Below are 25074 nucleotides of genomic sequence, written 5' to 3'. Positions count from 1 at the left end.
GACCACCCCAGTACCACCTAGCTGCAAATTCCCGAGCTTCTTTCTCCATCTTGAAATGCCTCTGCCCTTGAGTTGGCACCAACAGCAGGGTGCCACCCGTGGCCTAGCTGCCCACAGTGTCACCTTAGAGATTCTCCGACGGGACAAGCCTTTCCACTTTGCCGGGGTGCCCTACTACACTTCGGTGACTGCTGCCTTGCCCTGGCCACATCTCCAGCCTCATTCGTCTCTGTTCCTACCCTAACATACCCTCCCTTCTCATTAGCTTCTAGTCACCACCCAGGGTAAACTTATTTCTCCATTTCCCCTTCTCTTCTCATTTTTTATCTGTTTTTGCCCTCCTCTCTGCCCTCACGTTATGAGGTCTAATTCTCTATCCATTGCTCGAATATTGACTTAGACCTTCCAGCCCTTCTCGCTGAGATCATCGTAGGCTCCCTTTATCTGGGCTTAAGTGTCCTCCTCCACGTTTCCTCAAGACTCGAAAATCCCCTTCTCATACCTGTCCTAATAGCTTGTTTAATAAGCCCTCCCTCCTGTTCAAGATCCCCCTCTCTCCTAGGGAGGGATCACTCCTGTGGCCTGTTCATCTGTTGCTTCTTAGCCCCACGGTCCCTGGCTCAGGTCAGGAGTTCATAAAGCCTTGCTGAGTGCACAGCCTTTTCACCTAATCTGCTCTGATCAACCCAGAGCCCAGAGTAGCTCTTGTGCATGCTTGGTTCCAAACCGTTCTGCTCTGCTTCCCAGATTTCTTCTGACTCCTTTTGCTTCAATGACCCTAAATCAACACCCACGTGAAAAACGAGCTTTGCCCAAGACTGCAGCACAAGTCTCCTTGGAGGTGAATGTCAAACATGACCTTTTTTAAAAAGAATTTATTTATTTGAGAAAGAGAGTCTGTAAGCCGGGGGTGGGGGTGAGGAGGGTGGAGGAGCAGAGGGGAAGCAGACTCCCTGCTGAGCAGCGAGCCCAGACCAGGGGCTCATTCCCCTGACCCAGACGTCATGATCTGATCCAAAACCAAGAGTCTGATGCCCATCTGTGGGAGCCACCCAAGCATCCCAACCATGACTCGTCTTAATGCCACTCAGTAGCTAAAGAGATGCTGGGTGGGAGGATGCATCACTGAATTTTGCACATTTGGGCTGATAATTCACCTCAGGAAGAAAGGCTCCTTTCACTGCATACCTGCCCAGTCATCCCGAGGTCTGCACATGCTGGTTTTGATAACCTGTTGGTGTAAGGAGCCCATTGCCTGTCCAGGGTCTAGCTTCTGGAAAGCACTAACTGCACATTTGTGATTTAGTTGAAGATATTTGAGTGCTGCACACGACACAAGATTTGGGGCTGAAGATGCCCCTATTTCCTTTCTGAGAGCTCAGGAAGGAGACATTGGCTTGTGAACTGTGGCTTCCTGGGCTCGTCCTCATGCTCAGCCTTGACTCTGGTCCCAGCTCATCAGAGGGTAGGAAGGAGGCCCTCAGGAGGTTGCCCCAGAGGAGCACAGGTCGGCTGCTGCGCAGGTCAGGGCACCTTCAGAACCTCACAGGGTCAAGGCCATTGGAACAGTTTTTCCCTTTGGTGATCCACCCAGTGTACTCATCTCTGACTAGTTTTGTCAAGGAACGAAAAATCCACGGAGCTTTCCCAGCGCAGGTTTAAAAGTATTTCCTTTTCCTTATCTCTGCCAGGTTTTGACAGTTTGGAATAAGCCGTAGAGGATTTTTACCGTCTCTCCTGAGGATCCCCTACCGCCTGTGCGCAAACATCCTACACCTGTTCTAGCTTGAGGGCAATGCCCAGCCCAGCGTTCCAGAAAAGACCCGACTGTCCAGTAAGGGCCGCTCTGCAGAACTCCCTTGGCAGGAGAATCCCGTCAGAAGCCAGGTGTGTGCAGGGAGAGCTGCGTGTTGCGGACTTTGGTCGCCCGGGTTCGGGGTGTTGGGGCTGTTCCGTTTCGCAGCGTTTTGCGGTCCGTGTCCGCCAGAGCGCGCGCAGTCCTCGTCCCGCAAGGCCGCGGGGACCGGGAATCCCCGGAGGCAGACGCCCCGCCCCGTGCCCGCGAACCCCGCAGGCGGGAACCTGCCCATTCCTCCTCGCGGTCCCGCCTCCGCGGGCTGCTAATCCTGCGAGGGCACCCGGAGCGCCCACGCTGCCCAAGTGGCCGCGGCCCTAGCTCCTACGCCGGGTGCAGTCGCGCCGCGGACGGCCCGGGAGGCCCCCAGGTAGCGAGCCCGGGCGCCGGGTCAGGACGCCGCTCCGCATCCTGCCGGACTTGCCCCCGCTCTTCTCCCCTGCACACAGGGGGGTTCCGGGGCCTCCCCTGCCCCCCCGTCCGTCAGGCAGGAGGACGCCGGTCGCGGGGCTGGCGCGGGAGCGCTCAGAGCGCCCCCACCCCGACCCGAGGGGGCCCAGGGCCACGGGGACCTACTCCACCTGGCGCCCCCCAACAGGTGCCCCAGGGCCTCGGGGATGCTCCTGCCGCCCCGCGGTCGGAGCACTCGTACTTGCGGGACACCAGCGTGCGTCGCGGCCTCGGTGAAACCGTTCGGTGCGGCGTCCGCAGGGACCTCTACCTCCTTAGTTAAGACGGTTGTGCGCGCGAGGAACAGCAGCTGATGCAACAGTGAAGGATCTGCCCCCGGTGTCTCCGGGGGCCCCCATCTCGCAGGGCGGCCCTGGGCCTGAGGTCAGGGAACCACAGAAGCACCTGCCCCAAGGCCTGCACCTGGCTCAGGGCTCCTCTCCGTCGCGGCCTCACCTGTTTTACCGGGCACCCAGTTCGGGAACCGCTTGGGATTCGGGGGTGGGTGGAGGGAGGATTCCTGACGTTTGGGGGTCAGGGCGCTGCAGTAAGACTCTGGGGCAGAGGGTGTGCGACAGGTAACCGCCCATGACTTAATCCTAGAGGAGGAAACGCGAAGGGTGCTTGTGTGTACCTTTTGGGCAAAAAGGCCAGGGGACTCGAGGTAGAAAAACTATGTCATGTAGGAATTAGTAAGTGTTGTGGGCAGGTTAGCCCTATGGTGTAATGGTCAGCACTTTGGACTCTGAACCCAGTGATCTAAGTTCAGATTTCTGTAGGGCCTTACTGTGATCTTTTAAAATTCCATTCCTAGCTCCTTTGGGGAAACTGATCATTTTCCACCTTTACCAAACCCTTTCCATTCCAGCCCCTATAAATTTCCATCTACAGACGCAAGACCTAAATAGAAGGGGGTGGGGGGGAGTCCTGTCTCTTTCACTAACTTCCAATACAATTTTCTCTTTCATATATGGTATGCTTATGAAAAATTATATATTTACTTTTTATTGATTGCATGCTATCAAATTTAAAAACAAATCAAACCAGAAGAAAACACTTAAAATAGAGAGACAAACACTTGAAATTACTAAAAATCGTATCTCAATTTTTATGTTTTTCTGTTTTAGACTAGTATGATAGGGTAATTAGTCACATCCTTTAGGCATAAAAATGCAATATTTGGGGATATAATTCTGTGACAGTTATAGAATAGAAATACTTTCAAAAGAGGAAGAAGAATTCATGAATGTTTTTCAACTGTTAAAGCATGCCATATTTTTTTAAATTGAGGTATAATTAATATATAACATTCCTTTCAGGTGTACAACATAAAGATTTGATATTCATACATATTGTGAAATGATCACCACAGTAAATCTAGTTAATGTCCATTACCATACATAGTTACAATCATTTTATTTACTTGTGATGAGAACTTTTCAGATCTCCTCTCTTAGCAACTTTCAAATACGCAATACAGTGTTATTTATGATAGTCACCTGATGTACATTACATCCCCAGACTTATTTCTATTGTAATGGGAAGTTTGTACCGTTTGACCCTGTTCATCCATTTTGCCACCTTCTGCCTCCACAGCCACCAATTTGTTCTCTGTACCTATGAGCTCTTTTGTCTGTTTTTGTTTTTGATTCCACATACAAATGAGATCATATGGTATTTGTCTTTCTCTGTCCTGCTTGTTTCACTAAGTATATTTTTAGAGAATGCTAGTGCATATCAAATTGTTAGAGCTTCTAGTTTCCAATGGACAAAATCCAGTCATTGATGAGTCTTTCTTAATATACAAATTTTACCATATGCTAGCAGTTACATTCTTTGGAGTGATTTGAATTTATGAGGAAACATTTTAGGACATCACTGGAAAGCAATGTGTGAAAGCACAAAAATACTGTGGCAATTCATAAAGACTCCAAGGAATTAAAATTGCTTGAAGACACAGTTCTTGGTTAAAACAATGAAATAATGGGCCAGCTCCCTCCATCATCTCTGTCAGACTGGTTCATTTCTAATTTTCAGGTGGATGTTTTCCTTGTTTGTGTACTTTGATTTAAGGGGATGTAAGATGGTTTATTATGATTTTGTAAGCTTTCATTGAAGAGTATTTTTATTAAGCTTCTGTTGCTCAAAGATGCAATAATTTCCAAGTAAGTTTTTCTGACTTAAACAGTGTGTTTGGTTAATTCATATTTTGTATTTAAGTCACAAATCTATGTGGAACCTAATTTTTTCCATGGTTGAGAGGTAAATGTCCACGTTAGTGTTCTTCTATAGGCAAAGTTAATTGCACCATCAGAATTTATTTTAAAATCATCTTTGCCTGCTGAATTGATATACTTTGTCGTATGTTAATTGCCATGTATCCTTGTATCCATTTTTTAATATATCTATCCCCCCCCCCATGTATACTTCTGACAATGCTAAAATGTTCTGATGTTCTTTTAATCCACTTAAATTCCCTTGGAGCATTTTTCCCTTTAGAGTATTTGAAATTTTCAGGTACAGGGGAATAAGACAAAGAGGGGGAGGCTGGAGATTCAGCTTCTGGTAAAGAACTGAGGACAAGTAGGGTGCTGGTGAGCATATGAATGGACTAGCTCTGGGGCAGAGAATTGGAGGGGCTGGATTCCAGTGCTTTGGATCTCTTAGTTTCATAAAGACACTGGTGCCACTGAACACGGTAGTTTCCTTGGTGAACCTGGCAGGCTTTGAAGAGATCCACAAGTCATAGAAGGGCTTCGGTGTTTGTTTGAGGATGTTTGGAATATGATAAAGCTCATTGTCTGCACAAATCAAGCCAAGGGTCCGAAGGACATTTTTTATTTTCATGATCCATGCCTCCAGGACAGTCTGTGACCCTCTTATTTTCTCTCTTCCATGATTCCCTGTTCCTTGTCTATTTCTGTGACAAGCCTCCATTTTTTTCCTGATTATCTTCCCTGCCTACCTTGAAGTAAACTGAGGTACTGACCCTTGCTCTTTCTGAGCTACACTGAAGGACTGCATTTAAGATCTGAAACTGTCCTAAGCACATGAACAGCCTCAAGCTTCTCTGCACCTGGGTGCAGCTAGAGATGTACAAATTGGGTGGCGGCGTCAAATCCTGAAATCACACACTAATTAAATTAATTTTAATTTTATAAAAAATTAAATTTTTATAATATGTGTGAATCAAAGCATATATCTGCTCCATGTGGGAAACTCAAGAGGCTTCATTCCAAGCCAGATACATCTGACACAGAGCTTTAGGAATGACACAGCTGGAGAATGATGAGCAAGTCCAGCATGATCCTTGCTTTCTCTGGGTGAGCTCTCAAAATGTTCCACTCATTTCCACAGACAGGAACTCCTTCAAAGTACAGGCACTGCAGCAGTATATAGACCCCTGCAGCTATGAGCTGAGTGTACATCACCAAGTGCAGAAGGACAAGTGTGGTTCTTCCTCTTTAGGCTGATGGCCCAGAGGAGCATGGACTGGAAGCTTGTCCTCCAGGTGAATTCAGCCACTACCATGCAAACAATGGTCCAGTTTCCCCCTTTCAGTGGCCACTTCTTCTTTGGGGTCAATGAAGGAGAAAGACTCAATGGATATTTCAGAACAGGCAGAGCAGATTAGGGACCAGCAGAGAAAGTGAGCCATGTTGGGTTCCAGTGAGGATCAAGTCAGGGTAGACTCCAGGTCCTGTGGCTGGCACGTGGTTATGAACTCACCTGCTGCCCCAGGCGCTGTGCTAGTCCGTGGGCACTCTGCAGATAACGAGGCCTCAGGACTGGTCCCTGCACAGGGGAGCTTGCAGGCAGAGAACTAAGGCAGGTGAAGTGAGGGCAGGGTGAGGAGAGCTCAAGAGTGTGGCGGGTAAAAATGAAAGTGTGCAGCTTGAGGAGGAAAGAATTTCACCATAGCTGGTGCCTGGAAGACCAGTGCCATTGTGGAAGGAGAAGCAGAGGTTGGGGCAGCAGCATCCAGGTGTAAAAGGCTCCTCAGAGAATTCTCTCCTTGCTTACCAGTCTGCAGTCCATATTCTAGTTTAAGCAAGAGTCCTCCTTTTTCTCTACTATCAATCATCAATGTGAATTCACAGAATCTTCCCCCTCCACCAATGGTTTATGCTTCATTATTGCCCTTAACTACATTGGTATTGAGATTTACCCATATTTAGCCAGCCTTCAAGCTGGCTTCTGTGTCCTTGGGACATACCATCGTCATACTTTCTGGCTTAACCAATCATTGCAGACTTGACTCCTGTCTACCCCGTCCTAGCCCTGAAGTCAGCTGTTTCTCAGAGATACCCAGGTGTCTTTCAGCAGGGAAAGGGACTAGAGACCAACATTTGGGAGCTTAGTATACTAATTGCGTCTATGATGTCTGTCTCTTAGTCCTTTTGATGGAAAGATCTAGGAAATGCATGTGCATTCATGTGCATGTACATTCATATCTTTCTATGTTCTTATGCACATGCATATGTATGCACATATCCATATATGTACCTGTGTTAGGAATCATGAGCTCACGCCGATAACCTCCAACTCCAATCTGTCTCTGCAGTATTCTTTCTTGCATTCCCTTATTCCATATTTGTATATGTCCCCTCTCCCACCCTGCGACCCCTAACTCCAGCAACATCGGCATGCTGACCCACCTGTTTTCTGGAGTCCTAGGGTAGTTTCAGAATGCCTTTGGCCATCCACTACAAAAACCCCTCTACTTTTTTTTTTTTCCAAAACCCCTCTACTAAAGAGAGTTGAAGAGTTGTTTGAAGTTCCCCACACCTCCCACCCCCACCTCCCTGGCTAAGAGTAAAAGTGAACCCTCAGAAGCCATGCTCATAAATTACATTCTTTTCCTTTCTGTGTCATTATGATGATGGAATAGAGTTCAGTTCACCTGCTTTCAGTTTTGCTTTTCTTTCTTCCACTTCCCATCCTTGTTGATTTTATATTAATTTTTGAAAATATGGAACATTGACATGCTTTCAAAAAGTAAAAGTTTGCCAAAAAGTATACTCAGAGAAATGTTCTCCCCATATTCCTTTAAACTCAATCCCCCACAACTATTACTACCCTCTGGTTTTCCTAACTCCCCTTCTTTCTTAAAAAAAATTGTAGCATAGTGTAATGTTCATCTGCACACACCCTCCCACACACACACACTTAACAACATCTCCTGGAAGTCACTCTATGTCTTTTATGTAGCTGCCTAGCACTTTTCCTTTGGGTCCATATGTCACTGGTCATTCAACCCATCTTCTGAGACTGGACATTGAAAGCTAGTTAACATGCTTTTAGGGGGTAAGCAAGCAAAATAAACTGGAGATTGTTGGTCTTGCCAAACAGGAACATCTTCACCACTAAACTGAGTGAACAAACCAGGTCTACCACATGCACATTTGGATTAATATTTTTGCTTTTGACATCTTGCTCTGTGAATTCCCATTGTATAGAAGAATTTCTATTTTCTTGTCACACTCTAGGCACTCATTTAAAGTATTTTGACTGCTAATTTTCTCTCAACTTCTTCTGCAAATGTATCAGGAAGACTACTATTTTTCTTCTTTATTTGTCCATGGAATTTAATGCACAAAATGTTTCACTTTAATGTATTCCAATGTTTTCTACCATTTCACATTTTAGCTTCTTTGCTTCTTGTTTTTCTCATAACATTCCAAGAATCCAGTTCCTGAGGGTATGGACTCCAAAAGATACTTCCCAGTTAGTGTACATAAATTGCTTTGGAGAAGAATTTGCAGCCCGTCACCATCAACTTGAAATGAATATAATAAAATCATGCAAAGACATAGACAAAAGAGTGAAAGAAACCCCCACCCAAGCAAAAAGGCAGTATAAATGTACAGTAACCAATGGTCTCAGGCAAAAGTAAGGTTTTTCCTTTAAGTGTAAGAAACTGTGCAAGGAAATATAGTCATGTCACCTCAAAATATATTCTATTTATTGGAAGGTTAATTAACCTGTTGGAAGCAAACATAGTTTGTCACCTTCCCTTTATGTCTTCTTGAGGTAAGATTTGCTTCTACTTTGAAATGAGCGAGAATTAGGGAGAAAGGAGGTAGATACCGCACATTTCTAGAAATCAGGTACAACGTCAGAGCTGAATTCTAGTAAGCGGCAAGCCCTTACTTTCTGAGGCCCTCCCCCTCCAGACTCGGGGATCAAAAACATTTAGCAGAGGATGGTTTCGATCCATCGACCTCTGGGTTATGGGCCCAGCACGCTCCCGCTGCGCCACTCTGCTCCTTGGGGAGGATGTAGGCTCTTACTATTTACCATATGAAGGATCGGCCCCTCCACCCGAGTTTCACACCCTCCCGATTTTCCCTTCTGCGCTGGCCCCGGGCCTCGGCCTCCGCAGGGCCGCCCCCTCCAGGAAATCAGCCGTGCTTCCCGGAGCCGCTCTGCGCCAGTCCCAACAGGAGCCCTCCGGCGCCCCGCCCCTTCTGCGCCCTGCGCCCCCAGACCCCCACTCCTGCAGTCCCCCGCCCCCCCCCGCCCCCCCGCACGGCCTTCCTCTGCTCTGTCATCAGCTCCTGGTGCTCCCGGCCCTCCGCGAGCACTTGACCGGTCCCCGCGCGCAGGGGGTGTGGGTGGCGGGTACTCTGGAAGGGGAGGGGAAACCATCTTCTCTGTACCCTCGGAAGTCCTTGGCTGGGAACTCTGTGACGAGAAAAGTTTATGAAGGTGTACACATCCTGCACCTCCTGCACCCACCGAGGGCCTGAGGTGCGCGGGGGACAGTTCCGCCTCCAGACCACGGCCGCGCAGGGGAGGCCAGGCCCGGAAGCAGGAGGACGCAGGTCACACAGATGCAAGCTGGTGCCTTCTCCCTCCGAAGGGTCGAAAGCCCTGTTGACCTCAGTTCTTTGATGGATCTAAGAAAATGTATTAATTTTTAGTTTGTTTAGCCTTTTTCTCATTATGAGGACTGGAGTGACAATTTCTAAACAACTCATATGCTGGATGGGAAACAAGAAGTCCTCCAATTGGCTTTAAAATACTTCTGTCTTATCAAAGACATGTGTGTAGCTTGAGTGCTTCTTGGCCATTCCTTCCTCTAAATTAATGACCCCTGGCAACACTGTGGAATGAATTAACTAAATGGATGAATTACCATGAGACCCTGAGTGGTTTCTGAGCAGTATGTATCTGCCCATCTATACTGTTTAGTAGTAAAAATTTATTATTTCCATCTGGATTTTCAGGCAAAGGGCATGGAAGGAGTGTTAATGGTCAAGACTGGTCAAGTAACTAGACTGTGCCTATGAGAGTTTGTAAGACCGCTTCATCGGGAGCAGACTTTGGGCCTCCTGGTACCAATGCAGGCAGACTGCTCCCACGGACCCAGATTGGGGTCCCACAGAACCAGCCAAGAGAGTCCTTTGCTTCATGCAAGATAGAAATCAAACATGAGCCAGAGAAAGTGAACACAGTTTGAAGAGGCAGGGTAAGCATCAGAACCATACTCAAATAAGACAGAGATGTTGGAATTATCAGACCCAGAATTTAGAACAACTATGATAAATCTGCTAAGAGCGTTCATGGATAATATGCAAGAACAGATATGGCAATGTTAGGAGAGAGAGAGAGGGAAAGTGTATGAAAGGACCAAAAAGGATGCTAGATGTTAAAGGCACTGTAGTGGAAATGAAGAACATCTCTAATGGGCTTATCAGCAAACTGGACACTGCTGAGCAAAGAATCTCTGAGCATGAGAATATCTCAATAGAAAACTGAAAAGCAAAGGGGGGAAAAAAGACCAAAGAAAAGAGAACATAATATCCCAGAACCATAATAGGCATAATGGAACAGAAAAGATATTTGAGCAGAAAAGAACAGAAAAAATATTTGAAATAATGACTGAATAATTTCCCAGATTAATGTCAGATACCAAATTACAGATCCAGGAAGCCCAGAGAGCACCAAACAGGATAAATGCCAAAAAAAATTATACCTAGATGCATCATTTTCAAACTACAGAAAACAAAAATAAAGAAAAACATTCCTGAGAGCTGCTAGAGGGGGAAAAAATTACCTACAGAGGAGCAAAGAGAAAACTCAGAAATTATGCAAGCAAGGAAAGTGGAGTGAAATCGTTAGTGTTGAAAAACTCACCAATCTAGACTTCTGCACCCTATGAAATTATCCCTAAAAAGTGAAGAAGAAAGACTTACCTAGACAAAATATTGAGACAATTTGTTGCCAGTGGACCTGTCTTGCAAGAAATATTAAAAGAAATTCTTTAGAAGGAAATGATATAGATCAAAATTGTGGATCTGTGTGAATGAGCATCAGAGAAGGCATAAATGAAGGTAAAATAAAAACTTTATATTTTTTATTCTAAATTGATCTGACTGGTAACAGGTGGTAAAAAATAGTAATCCCTACAACATATTTCCTTTTGTCTATGTGTGTATGTATGCATATATTTGTTTATGTATCAATGAAATGAATGGCAACAATGATACAGGGAAGAGGATGGAGGAATTAGAATCATTTTGCTATTATAAGATACTCATACTACCTTAGAAATGCCACAAGGTTATTTGAAAGTAGGCTTGGGTTAGTTCTAAATGTATATTGCAAATTCTAGTACTACCACTAAAAAAAGTAAAAAAAGAAGTATGACTGATATGCTAAGAAAGGAGAGAAAGTGAAATAATAAAAAATGCTCAGGTTAAAGCCACAAAAGACAGAAAAAGAGTAGAAGACAAAAAAGAATGAAAAACAAAGGCAACAAATAGAAAATTGTAACAACTATGGTTAATAGTAATCCAGCTCTATCAGGAATCACTTTAAATGTCAATGGCCGAAATACACCAATTAAAAGACAGAAATTGTCAGAGTGGACGAGAAACAAGACTAAAATATATGTTGTCTACAAGAAACTCACTTTAAATACAAGGACATATATAGACTGAAGGCAAATGAATGGAGAAAGGTATACCATGTTAACACAACGAAGTAAAATGAAAGCAGGAGTAACTATATTAATTTCAGCAGAGCCAACTTCAGACCAAGGAAAATTATGAGGGCTAGAATGGAGCATTATAGAATAATAAAGGGTTCTATTCTCTCTTACAAAATCAGCATCTCCAGCTTATTCAACAACAACAAAACACGCATTCTTAAACTCACATGGAACATTCACCAAGGTAGACCACATTCTGGGCAGTAAAACACTCTTTAGCACATTTAACAGGATTGAAATCATACAATGTCTGCTCTCAGACCACAGTGGAATTAAAGTAGACATAATAACGGAGAGATGGCTGGAAAATCCCCAAATATATGGAGACTAAACCACACACTCCTAAATAACACATGGGTCAAAGAAAAATTCTCAGGAGAAATTTTTAAATATTTTGAATTAAATAACAATGAAAATATAACATCAAAAAATTTTGATACAGTGAAAGAAATGCTTATAGGGAAATTTATAGCATTGAATGCATATATTTGAAAAGTGAAAGATCTGAAATGAATCATCTAAGCTTCCATCCTAGGAAAGTAGAAAAAGAGGACCTAATTATCCAAAGTAAGCAGAAAAAAACAAAAAAAAAAAAAGAAAAAATTAGGGCAGAAATTAGAAACAGGAAATCGATGAAACCAAAGCCTGTTCTTTGAAAAGATCAATAAAGTCAATAAAATCAATCAGCCTCTCTCACAAGGGAGAAGGGAGAGGACACAAATTAGTGCTATCAGAATTGAAAGATGGGACATCACTACAGATGCCATGCATATTAAGAAGGTAATAAAGGATTGTTATGAACAATCTTTATGCCCACAGTTTGGATAACCTAGATGAAATGGACCAATTGAAATTGTGAAGACAAATTTGCCAAACCATACACAAGAAGAAAGAAGTAATCTGAATAGGCCTATATATATATTTTAAAAATTTGATAATTATTAACATTCCAAACAGGAATTTCAGGCCAGATAAGTTCATGGTGAATTCTTCCAAACATTTAAGGAAGAAATTATACCAATTCTCTATGATCTCTATTATACCAATCATAGAGAATCTCTATGATTCTCTCCTTAAAAGAGGACTGAAAAATGTATTCTAAGATAGCCCTGGTGGCTTAGCGGTTTAGCGCCCCCTTTCAGCCCAGGGTGTGATCCTGGAGGCCGAGGATCAAGTCCCAAGTCAGGCTCCCAGCATGGAGCCTACTTCTTCCTCTGCCTGTCTCTCTCTCCTTTCTGTGTGTCTCTAATAAATAAATAAATAATCTTAAAAAAAATGTATTCTATAAGGTCAGCATTACCCTAATACCAACATCAAACAAAGACTTTACAGGAAAAGAGGGCTACAGACCACCATCATTGACAGATGCAAAACTCCTCAGCAAAATAATAGCAAATTTAATCCAATGGCATATAGAAATATTCCAGGTGTGCCAGGCTGGTTCAACATTCACAATCACTTAATGTAATCCATCACACCAACAGGCTGATTGAGAAAAAGAACATGATCAGATCAAAAGATGTAGAAAAAGCATTGAACAAAATCCAGCTCCCTTTCATGATAAGAACTCTCAGTAAATGTCTGTGCCTTCTACTCCATTTTGCTGTGAACCTCAAACATCTCTTTAAAAAAACAAACAAAAAACCCACAACTCTAATAAAAAATAATACATATATTAGAAAAGAGAATGATTTCTGTTTGTGGAATTTTATGAAAGAAAGTGAAGTCTTGAATTTCAAGCTTTGCAGAGGATAGACTGAGGGCCATGTCTTGGAGTGGTGTGGAAAGCAGGGAAGAGCTAGCAGGAGCCCCAATTGGGAACTCATAAAGCATAGAGAGGGCAGCCATTCATAGACTTTGGAGGTAAATTCAGCAGAGTCTGGCAATCATTTCCATGCTGGGGGAGAGGGGGGAAAGGAATTCTGAGGGAGGCCCAAGGACAAGTTCCAGCACCTCCATAGGGCCTTCACGAAGTAAGGTGCAGGTTTGGTCAGTGCCAGTATGTCTGAGATTATTGTGATGCTGGTCATGCTATTAGCATAAGGCTCATAGAACTAAAATGCTTAAAATTATCTAGGAGGTGGATACCACCTAACCTTGGTGTGGCGGTTGTTTCAGATCCATTTTTAAAATGTAGTTGCAGACAATGACCCCATAACAACTCCAAGTAGAGAGAAGACCCCAGGGCTTCAGGAACCAACACCCATGAGTACAGGAGCCTAAGGGGGAGCTGCCCGGCGACTAGGTTGGTGGAAACACACGTGCCCTGCAGCCAGTTAGCTTTTCTTTCTCTCCCATGTGGAGGTGGTACAGTTTCACAGCAACACCTCTCACCCTTTCTGACCCAGCATCCTGTTCACATCAGTGGTATCCAGCACACAGTCCTGTCCCTCCCTCACCCAAGTGACAAAGTTCTGGTGAGGCGCCAGGACAAGTTGTCTGTGTGCCCTGCCACCAAGGCCAGGTGACATATTTAATGGCACCTGGAAGGAGGAGTTGTTTAAGAAAAGAACATGAGCCAGAAAATTTTTTCAGTTGGAGAGGACTTTTGAACCAAATTGGTTCCCACAGATCTTGTTTGTATAGTGTAACATTCCCTCATTGGTGTCTTCAAGTTCTCTTCTAAGAGTACCTGGTATCATCGACCATCACTTTGGATTCCATTCCACTTTTAGGTGTCCTTTAAAATCCAGTCTTTGGGCAAGAAAAGTTGCACTCCCAGAGAGGGTTGGCTTCGTGGCGGGCAAGCTGTGCATTTGCACCAGGCCAGACACTTGACTTAATGCTCTGCCGTTGCTGGTTGGAAAATCTTAGTAATCTTTAAACAAAAAGCCCTGTGTTTTCATTTTGCACTAGGCCCACAGGTTATGTAGCAAATTCTTCTCACAAAAGCTCACAAAAGGAGCAATCATCCGATTCCCCTGCTCCTTACAGGGAGGAGCAAGAAGGTGAGCACAAGGCCACCCTCTACTTGACAACAAGTGTGCCCGTTACTGAGAGTGAGGGGATGCACCGCTAGAATGGAATACTTTAAGACACGCCCTAGGATATCAAAAGAAAAAGACCCACTAAACCATGAAAACTTTATTCTAGGGTTTAATGAATGTTTTCCAGCCTTTTATTTAATCTGAGTACTTCAGGCCTTGTTGGCCTCCAGTTTCTTGTCAGGCTTCTTGTTTTCTGTTGTGTTTTGTTTTGGTACGTTTCATCACTAATCATGCTTTTTACTCTTTCAAGATTCCATCGTGTAGCTCTACTTTTCAAGATATTCAGTGATGGCCTAGAATGCAGAATCATGGAAGGAGGAGGAATAGCATAGCACTCAGTTTTTACAATATGCACATTTTATCTTTCTTTCTTGCCTAATTCTTCTGAATTATATTAAAAGTCAAATGTTAAGTGAAAAAATGCAAGTTTCTTAGGAAATCTGGAGAGTAGCTACAAAAGTTTAAAATTAGAAAAGTGTAGCTCAAGTCTAGCTCACAGCATAGACTGCTAATTCGTGCTGAATATGTCTCTAACTCTTCTACAAAGTGCCCCAGGCAGGTAGACTGGTTGTCTGTGTTTCTATCAGATTTAAATCCACATTTCCATAAAACCTCTAAGAGAAAGGCCCCACTGGGGTTTGAACCCAGAATCTCCTATTTATTAGGCAGGTGCTTTAACCAACTAAGCCACAGAGCCTTATAATCCATCCTATTTTATCATGCCTTAATCTGTGTTTTATTTCTGTCATTTCTTGAGGATTTAACAAGAAGGTGAACCTGGACCACAGTCAGAACCAAAGAACACTCTGTGTGGAATGAGAACTCTGCGGAGAAGCCCATCTTGCTTGGTTCTGAGACCCATCGCATCCCCTCAGACCCACAGGAAGCCTGCCTTTCCAACTCTGTGGGTGAGTGCTATTGGAAACCAGACCCAGGCTTTTGACCTCCAATGATTTTGTCTCTCCCACATGCCAAAATGTACTCCCTCTCTCCAAATCTGATTTATTTATAATATCAATGCTAGGATGGCATCATCTAAACCAGGTAAAGGCTCAGATGAAGTTCCTTGCATGAGAATGCTCAAGTAGGATTCTTCATAACTTGAGTACCTGTGTATTAAGGTATAAGTCATATGTCTTCCAACAGACAAGCACAGGAGGCATAGGGTAAACTGTACATGCTCCCATTCATAAAGAACAAAAACAGGGGACACGCTGATGCATAGCAATTCTAGAATCCAGTGGGTGCATGATGCTCCTTGATTAGGGCTCAGTAGTTCTCAGACATGTTTTCCTGGACTCTTGGCTTCACCCTGAGGATCAACCATCCTGTGGATACGAAATTTCTCTTACTCACTGAGTCATCCTCCTGGCCTACTTCCTTCCCATAGAGTCTGGGAGGTTCAAGGTCCTCTTTCCATTTCACGCTGTCCTCTATCCCTTTCAGTTCAAGCTTTCAGTATCTGACAACTGTGCTCTTTACACCCCCGTGACTTCATAAAGGCCATTGGAGCTTATTCCTTTAGATTTGGAGTCAGCAAACTATGACCTACAGGCCAAATCTGGCCATCTACCTGTCTTTATAAAGCTTTACTGGACTGCAGCCACACTTACTTTTTTCATATTATCTGTGGCTGCTTTCTTGCTACAACCACAGATCTGACTAGTTCTGACAGCGACCGTGTGGTGCACAAAGCCTAAAATATTTACTGTTAGGCCCCTTCAAGAAAAAGCTTTCCAACGTCTGTATGAAATCAAAGCTGCACTCGCAAACCTGATGAACAGAAGCCCATGTCTACCTTGGCTTCCTATGAGGCTGCTGGCAGACCACAGACTTAGGACTTGTGGTTTTGTGGCAGAGGATATGTAGGGCATGTCCTGAAGAGCCTTAGAGGTTTGTTTTTCCGTTTAGAGATCACCTTAACTCACTGGGGAATGCCAACAAAGGTCTTACCATCACACCTTTGGCTTCATCTTTAGGCCACATTTTCTGACACTGCTCTGGACTTAATCCTTGCCTGAAAGTCATTTCTTAATTTTAGCCTTTATTTTCATCTGGAACGGCTGGAAATAATAAACAGCTTTTCTTTCAAACCCTGTTTTGGCTCATTTGTATGTAACAGATATTCCCTTACCTTAAATCTTCCATCTCACATTTTCCCACAAACAGCAAGAAAGGCTAAGCAAGCTGTCACAGTTTGGTCCAGAAGTCTCTTTAGTTAAATCAGCCAGCTCATAGGTTTGTTTTCTGCATTCCAGAATATTGCAGGCATAGTGTTTGTAAATTCTCTACTGATTCATTAAGAACCCCTTTTCTTCCAAGTTCAGATAACATTTTCCCTGGGGTCCACATGTCCCATCAGTGACTGACCCATAAACCTTGTTGGGATGTGTTCACACCTAAGCTTAGACCTTTTTACGGACTCCCCCACTACCCCATAAATTATGATGTCTCTTGGGACAGCTGCTGAGCGCTATTTCCAGCACTTTACAAGCAGCTCACCTTTTTACCAAGGGCTCTTTTTCCAGAATCATGGAATTGTAACCCCACTTGATCATGAATCAGTATTCCTGAAGGTACAAGAAAGCCCCTCTGCCAACACCAGAGGCTCTCTCTGCAGCTGTCTCCTCTCTGGTATTGCTTTCATTTTTGCTTACTGCATTGGCTTCCCTGAAATGCTATCTTTGTGTCCCCCAATTCAGTGACACTGCCTGGCTCGGAATTCCCCCTAGGTATGCCTCAGAAACTGCCTCCAGGCACCAAGCTGAAGTTTGCATTTACACTGCCTAAGAGTGAAAAAGCAAAGTTTTTTCCAATTTCAAAAGTCCTCATACAACTATTGTGACTAATTTCCCTTCGTGTGAACTCTGAGCTTGTGTAGAATGGGAACATTCTGCACTTGGATACAAAGTGCTCCAGAAGGACATCCTCAATGCCACATCCCACCAGCAGGATAGGAGGGTTCTTTAATTCCCAGTCCTCCAATAATTGATTTTTCTCAGTTTTTTACTTTTTACTAATGGCGGTAGAGTACTGTCTCTTTTTACTTTTTATTTCTGTGCTTAATGATTTTGGAAATTTTTGCACAATATTTGTCAGCCTCCATTCATCTCTCTCCTAAATTGCTTGTCCTATCCTTTGTCCATTTCATTTTGATCTTGCTGCTTTTGGTGGCCTCCTATTATACCATCTATCTATTTGGCCCCTGCTATTTGGGGACAATTTAAATATACTCTCCCATGATCACATTTATCTATTATATTTCTGTTATGTCATTTGTTTAACATATTCTTCATTTTAGTGGAAGCAAATACTAGAATTGTATTTCTTTGTCAGTCGTGCTTTTGAAGTTTTTAAAAGTTCTCCGCTCACTGGCACATGAGGATATTCTCCTTCATATACTTCTAGTAGCTTTATTTTTTGCTTTCACATTTAAGAAACTTATTAGCTGATTCTACTATGTAGCCCACATGAAGAACAACGGTAATGGAATATTTTTGGAATCATCTGTGTCTGTTTATACTTGATGGCTTCTGTCTCGGATCTGTTTTGTTGTAGAAGCCTGGAGTCATGTCCAACCCCAGTGCCTGCCCAGTTCTCACCCCAGCTCTGAGAGATCTGGGTTTCTTTCAGAGCTTGGAAGGTGCAGGACTCTCCTAGGCTGTAGCTGCTTTCAAGGAGTTGACCCTAGCTCTGGCAAGAGACAGAACCCAGAGCTGCCCACAACAAGGACTGGAGGAGGCCATTGCTTGTACATGAATTTATCAAGCAAAGAGAAAGATCTGGATGTGAACCCAGCCAGTCGGAACATTCAAAATAAGGGCTGGGCTCCTTCATCGACTGATTCTGGGAAGAGTCATCATCAGACCCTGTTTGCTTGTCCTGTTCCAGCAGACATGTCTCATGTTGCCCTGCTTTCCCTCCACTACCTGGGGGACATGTCACACACTCGGTGTTCAATGTCGTTGTATAAATTCATTACGTTCCAGCCTGTGCTCCAGGATTTTATTTCAGCTCCGTGTCCTCCAGAGACCCTGAATGTCCCATAGGGAGCTTCTTTCATGGATTCGTAAATTCCCCCATGACAACTTTTAGCACACTTGACTGAATGTAGTCAGCACAGTTGAGGTGAGTCCCCTGAGAGTGCCTGGCAGAATTCAGGTTCTAGGGACCCCCCACGTCGGAGTTGGGGGGGGCGGGGGCTCTTACTGTCTGCGGCCCACACCCAGCTCGCTGTGCTCCTCTGGGAACTCCTGGGCTGCCAGGGTCAGCGTCCGGTCATTACAATCCAAGTCACGAATTTGAACTGCTTTTGTGTCCACTGCGGACTTCCAAATGTCCCCGCAGGGCAGGCTGGTTTCCCGCGTGTCCCTTGGGGCCCGGCCCTGCTGCCTCCAGCGCTGGGCGGTCGGGAGACCCGGCTGGACGAGAGCGGGGAAAAGCAGGGCCTCTTCCGGGAGGATTGGGGCGGCGCCTGCAGGGAGCAGAGGAAGCAGGTGCACCCCTGCGGGGCTTTCTGCTACTCTTTGTCCCTCCTCCACGCATTTTTCTTTCTGTATCAAATAAAAACAGCGATTTCTCTGAAGCACGGGCGGTGACCTAGCCCGGGGAGCTCGGGAAGCCTGGGCGTTTTCTGAAAGCACAAAAAATGTGCTGTGTTTCCTCTTTCAAAACCCTCCTCGTGCAATTCCACAGAAACAAGTCCTTCGGTATTTCGTGCACGGCACAAATACACTAGTTCCGATAAAAAAATAATTGCAAAGAGTCTGTGCCCAGCCACCGGGATGGCCGAGTGGTTAAGGCGTTGGACTTAAGATCCAATGGGCATGTGCCCGCGTGGGTTCGAACCCCACTCCCGGTAGAGCAAGTTTTCGTCTCGGCAGCCCTTCCTGGGGGGAGGCTGGCCTCCTGGGACGCGCGTCCCGCTTTTCTGGCCCTCCGCAAAAACATTATCCTTTCTTGCCTTCAGGCAGTAGTACCTGCGTGAGCTCTTTTTTGCCCCAACCCCATCAAATTGCCAACATAAGGAAGACAAGTCGACAGTCTTCCTAATGAGATTGATACTCCAGCCCTTGGGTTCCAGGGGAATGGAACCTTGGAGGCTTTGGCCTTGAGGCCACAGGAAAGGAGCCCTCCTCCGTGGCCCCTGTGAAGCGAGAACTACCTGCCAGGGGATTCTTACTGCTTCCAAAGGTGGTTCTCAGAACGATGCTGGGGCTGCCCCTCCAGCTGGCTCCGGAAAGCAGAATTGAACCTGCACCAGCACAACATGAGTGTTTTGAAATATAAAAATGCTCCCTCGGTGCAGTTTCCTTTTGCCTTTCTCCAGTGAATGTTGTTGAGCATCTTTCTGTTTATGAGCTACCAGTATTTCCTATTCTGTGTACTCATTTTTTTCTATTAGCTGTTAGGTCTTTCTCTTATGATTTGTAGGAGCTCTTGAAATATGAATCAATGAAGCCTTATTCTGATATGTCACAGATATATGACATATATGATATGTCCACTTTGTTATTTGCCTTAGATCTTGGCAACAATTTGGGACTATGCAGCTTGAGTGGTCATTCTCTTGGTTCTATTCTGACTTACACATACCTTCCCCACTACAAGGTCAACAAGTGTTGACAGAGGAATGCCATGCTTTCTTCTAGAATGTCCATGATTTCTTTTTTGTATTTAGATCTTTGATTTATCTGATTTTTCCTGTGTTTTAATATGTGAGATATATATCTAACTCTACCTTATTTCCAGAAGACTGCCAGTAATCCCAACACCATATTTTTTTAAAGATTTATTTATTTATGATAGACATAGAGAGAGAGGGTCAGAAACACAGGAGGAGGGACAAGCAGGCTCCATGCCGGGAGCCCGACGCGGGACTCGATCCCGGGACTCCAGGATCGCGCCCTGGGCCAAAGGCAGGCGCTACATCGCCGAGCCACACAGGGATCCCCCCCAACACCATATTTTTAATTTAAATTCAACCTAATTAGCTTAGAGTGTATTATTAGTTTCAGAGGCAGAGGTCAGTGGTTCATCAGTTGCATAGAACATGTGTGTGTTCATCATATCACATGCCCTCCTTCATGCTCATCACCCAGTTACCCAATCCCCCACCTGTCTCCTCTCCACCAACCCTGTTTGTTTCCTAGAGTTCAGTGTCTCTTATGATTTGCCTCCCTCTCTGATTTCATCTTATTTTATTTTTCCTTCCCTTCTCCTATGTTCATCTGTTTTGTTTCTTAAATTCAACATATGAGTGAAATCATATGGTATTTGTCTATCTCTAACTGACTTATTTCGCTTATATCATCTACTTCCATTCAGGTCATTGCAAATGGTAAGATTTCATTCTTTTGATGGCTGAGTTATATATATATATATATATATATATATATATATATATATATATATATATCTTGATCCATGCATCTGTTGATGGGCATCTGGGCTCTTTTCATAGTTCGACTATTACAGACATTACTGCTATGAACATTAGGATGCATGTGCCCCTTTGGATCACTATGTTTGTATTCTTTGAATAAATAGTGAGTAGTGCAATTAATTGCTGGGTAATAGGGTAGATCTATTTTAACTTTCTGAAACCTCCATACTGTTTTCCACAGTGGCTGTACTAGCTTGCATTCCCACCAACAGTGCAACAAGATTCCCCTTTTTCCAAATCCTCTCCAACATCTGTTGTTTCCTGACTTGTTAATAATAGCTATTCTGAGTGGTGTGAAGCTGTATCTCATTCGGGTTTTGATTTGCATTTCCCTGATGATGAGTGATGTTGAACATTTTTTTGTGTCTGTTGGCCGTTTGTGTGTCTCCTTTGGAGAAATGTCTGTTCATGTCTTCTGCTCAATTCTTGATTGGACTTTTTGATTTTTGCATGTTGAGTTTGATAAGTTGTTTATAGTTTGGATACTAGCCCTTTATCTGGTATGTCATTTGCACACATCTCCCATTCTGTAGGTTGTCTTTTCCTTTGCTGTGCAGAAGCTTTTTATCTTGAAGTCTGAATAGTTCATTATGCTTTTGTTTCCCTTGCTTTCAAAAACATGTCTAGCAAGAAGTTGCTGTGGCCGAGGTCAAAGAGGTTCTCCTCTAGGATTTTGATGAATTCCTGTCTCACATTTAGGTCTTTCATCCATTTTGAGTTCATTTTTGTGTATGGTTCTAGAGAGTGGTCCAGTTTCATCGTTTTGCATACTAATGCTGTGTTAGCATGGGGAGACCCCCATTGATTGAAATGCCAGACCACTAAATTCTGGTTCTCTCTAACATGTATAGGACCAGATAATTTGAAAGACTGAACTTTGGAACTCGACAACCAGTGTTCTAATTCTGACTTTCCCACTGACTCTGAATCTTGATTTTTTTCTTTGTCAGATGGAGGTAATAATCCTTACTTCATGAAACACAGTTGTAAGGATTAAGTACCTGGTAAATTTAGAAGTCTCTTTGCCACTATGTAGGTTAGTCCCTTTGCCCCTTAGAAGAAACTCACACTCTTCTTTTATAGCAGTCCTTAACAGAAACCTTGAAATCAGATTAAAAATCAGATAAAAATTTGTCCTGATAGTTAAATTGCTTCTATGTTTTGAGGTCAAACACTGAGATTCCACATTTGAATCTCAGTGATTCCACATTGAATCTCTGATCCTGGGGACAGCTCAATGGATCATTTACATGAGCGGCCTTGGATTTCAAGTCTGAGCCTTGAGCTTCATGTTTGCTCCTGGCCTTTCTGGGCAGAAGGAAGGAAGTTCCTCCAAGAGTTCATCTGTCTCTTCACAATCAGAAATAAGTTGGTTTGAGGGACAGCTGGGTTGCTCAGTGGTTGAGCGTCTGCTTTTGGCTCAGAGTGTGATCCCGGGGTCCTGGGATTGAGTCCCACATCCAGTTCCCTGCAGGAAGCCTGCCTCTCCCTTTGCCTAAGTCTCTGCCTCTCTCTGTGTGTCTCTCGTTAATAAAGAAATAAAATCTTAAAAGAAAAAAAGAAAGAAGTTGGTTTGACAAGACTCAATTCCCATGGCGAGGCAAGACTCATCCCTACCAAGGTGGGTTTTATCATCTTTTTCTTTCCTGTGGATCAGGGGAAGAGAGAGAGGATGAGTGGAAGTAGAGGGTTTATTTTTTTCTGGAATGAGACTTCAGATGGTAAAGATTTTACCCAAATTGAAACTTGCTAAAGAGAAAAAATGCAGAAGTCTCTGAGTGGTCAGTAGGAGATGTTCAGACTGCCATGCCAATGGCACTAATGTCCAGATTCTATCCATATAGAAGTTATCCCAAGTCATATTTCCTCACCAGAGTCAACTAATCTGAAACTACCATTCCACACCTATCTCTGCCACTGGGAAGTTCTGTACCTGTTGTATCAAGTGTCTGATTTTATTAAATTCCTCCAATCGTCAGTGATACTGGCAATTTCTACTCAACTCTAACCTCTGTTGTTTCTTGAGACAGGCAGAATTTTATGACGGCTCCCAAGGTGCCCTCCCTTGCTGTATAAGCCCTGTAAAATCCTGTATAGGTAGTAATTTTCATCTAATACATAATTAGCAATAGCTACCAATTCATCCCTTAAACTAATTTTTCTCAACATCCATTTTGATATTGGGAATGCAACACTGAGGGGGTAAAAAACGAAGTTTTTCTCTTCCCTCCCAGGCTTTCTGGGTAGAGGAAGAGACTCACAGGTATCTGTTATTTTCAACTCAAGGGGGAAAAATGAGACTACTTGGATGGTTTTGTCTTCATACCGAAATTGTAAAGCCCGCCACACTCCTACCACCTTCACTCTGGGCCGTCCTGTTTTTACTGGTTTGTATTAGTCAGCCTTCCCAGAGAAGAAGAACCAATAGGATGGAATATATATCTTGGCTCCTGTGATTAGAGAGGCTGATAGTTTTCAGATCTGCAGGCAACAACCAGGAGAGCCAGGAGACCGATGGTGTACTTCCAGTCGGAAGACCAGCTGGCTTGAGACTCAGGAAGAGCCAGTGTTTCAGACTGAGGCTGAAGGCAGGAATAAAGTGATGTCACAGCTCAAAGGCAGTCAGGTAGGACAAGTTCCCTCTTCAGGGGATGGCCAGCCAGTTTTTCTATTCAGATCTTCAACTGATTGGATGAGGCCTACCCACATTAGAGAGGAAGATGGTTTACTCAGTCTACTGATTTAAATGTTAAACACCCCAAAACACCTTGACAGAAACACCCAGAATCGTATTTAACCAAATATCCAGGAACCCCATGGCTCAGTCAAGTTGACACATAAAATTAACCATCATATGTGTAAGAGAAAATATGCTCTAAACATAAGGAATAATAGTCTTCACCACTCTTAGCACAGGAAGAATGAAAAAACAATGCAATATGTATATTTTTGCAGGAGTAGTATATTCACATGGCTCCAAAATGAGAAAGTATTAGAAGGTAAACTGAGAAGACTGGGGTCTCCCTCCCCGCATCTCTCCAGTTTTCACCAGCACCTTTCCCTTAGTTTCTTATGCAGCCTTCCTGACTTTTTAAAATATTTGCAAATATGAACATAGTCTTAGTTTACCTACCTTTTTACATAAAAGGTAAAATATTTACCCATTGTTCTGAGCTCTGTTTTTCATTTAATAGATTTTGGAGGGACGCCTGGGTGGTTCAGTGGTTGAGGGTCTGCCTTTGGCTCAGGGCGTGATCCCAGGATTTCGGGATTGAGTCCCACATCAGGCTCCTGCGGGGAGCCTGCTTCTCCCTCTGCCTATGTCTCTGCCTCTCTCTCTGTCTTTCATGAATAAATAAATAAATAATTTTAAAAATAGATTTTGGAGATCTCTATTTTATCAGTACTTAGCCTGCAAATAGCTTTGCATACTGCACAAGTGTGGCTTATTTTCAAATGAGTATATCCAACCAGGAAGGAGTTGGATCTGAAACTTTCCCACTGCCCTCTAGAGAAGGGGATGAGAACAAAGTGCAGGTTTATTGGGATAGAGGGAAAAGGAGGATATGACATCCTTTCTTTTTTTTTTTCTTTTCTCTTAGGGACAAAATATTTTCTGCCTGAAGCGATACAGTGCCCAAAGATACTTGAAGTAGTTTGGAAGGAGCTGGTGATCAAGAAAAACTATATATTCACCCAACAAATACTTGAAATGAACAAATACATTCTTCAGAATGTAATAATTAGTTATTTTTAGTAAAGATATTCAAGACATAGAATTCAGTAAAAAAGAGGTATAGAATTCAGTAAAGAAAAATGGGGCACAAAAATGTTTTCCCAGGATGATAATCCTTTTTAAAAATGTATACACATATGTATATAAATATATATATATAATAAAATGTGCTTAACAGTGTTGACTTTGGAATGTGGGAATATGTATTTATTTTTCTTAGCCATATTTTTGTGTGTTTTAACACTTATATAACACTTATATAATTAAAAAGAGGAGAAAAATAAAGAAGTAATGAAAAAAATCAATCCTTTGGATCTTTTTTTAAAAATTAGTTTCAGGGGCAGAATTCAGTGGCTCATTACTCATATAACACCCAGTGCTCATCACATCACATGTCCTCCTTCATGCCCATCACCAAGTACCCCATCCCTCCACCTCATCCCCTCCAGCGACCTTCAGTTTATTTCCTACATTAAGAGTCTCTTGCAGTTTGTCTCCCTCTCTGATTTCATCTTATTTTTCCTTCCCTTCCCCTAGAATCCTGTTTTGTTTCTTAAATTCCACATATGACTGAGATCAGATGATAATTGTCTTTCTAGCATT

General features: G+C 43.4%; 2 long non-coding RNA genes and 3 other non-coding genes across 8 annotated transcripts; 2 read left to right on the top strand and 3 right to left on the bottom strand.

The window, feature by feature from the left end:
• The first annotated feature begins 726 nt into the window (after nt 1-726).
• Nucleotides 727-24738, top strand: LOC119867711. 4 transcript variants are annotated; one of them, XR_005384430.1, is made up of 4 exons: nt 727-841; nt 1692-1887; nt 15048-15198; nt 24338-24738. It is a non-coding gene; the product is annotated as an uncharacterized LOC119867711 (long non-coding RNA). The 4 variants fall into 4 exon arrangements; XR_005384429.1 differs by lacking the exons at nt 727-841; nt 1692-1887 and adding an exon at nt 2102-2225 and having other exon boundaries at nt 24338-24736; XR_005384431.1 differs by lacking the exons at nt 727-841; nt 1692-1887 and adding an exon at nt 2498-2689 and having other exon boundaries at nt 24338-24736.
• On the bottom strand, nt 8502-8573 carry TRNAM-CAU. The gene has a single exon. It is a non-coding gene; the product is annotated as a tRNA-Met (tRNA).
• On the bottom strand, nt 14382-18715 carry LOC111094057. Its single transcript, XR_005384428.1, has 2 exons — nt 15647-18715; nt 14382-14583 (listed from the first exon to the last, which is right to left on the bottom strand). It is a non-coding gene; the product is annotated as an uncharacterized LOC111094057 (long non-coding RNA).
• On the bottom strand, nt 14914-14987 carry TRNAI-AAU. Its single transcript has one exon. It is a non-coding gene; the product is annotated as a tRNA-Ile (tRNA).
• On the top strand, nt 19069-19151 carry TRNAL-UAA. The gene has a single exon. It is a non-coding gene; the product is annotated as a tRNA-Leu (tRNA).
• Nucleotides 24739-25074: the final 336 nt, after the last annotated feature.

Source organism: Canis lupus, chromosome 35 (assembly GCF_011100685.1).
Source record: "Canis lupus familiaris isolate Mischka breed German Shepherd chromosome 35, alternate assembly UU_Cfam_GSD_1.0, whole genome shotgun sequence".
Lineage (NCBI taxonomy): Eukaryota > Metazoa > Chordata > Mammalia > Carnivora > Canidae > Canis > Canis lupus.
The sequence above is the reverse complement of the archived record's forward strand: the minus strand, read 5'-3'. Positions and strand labels throughout refer to the sequence as shown.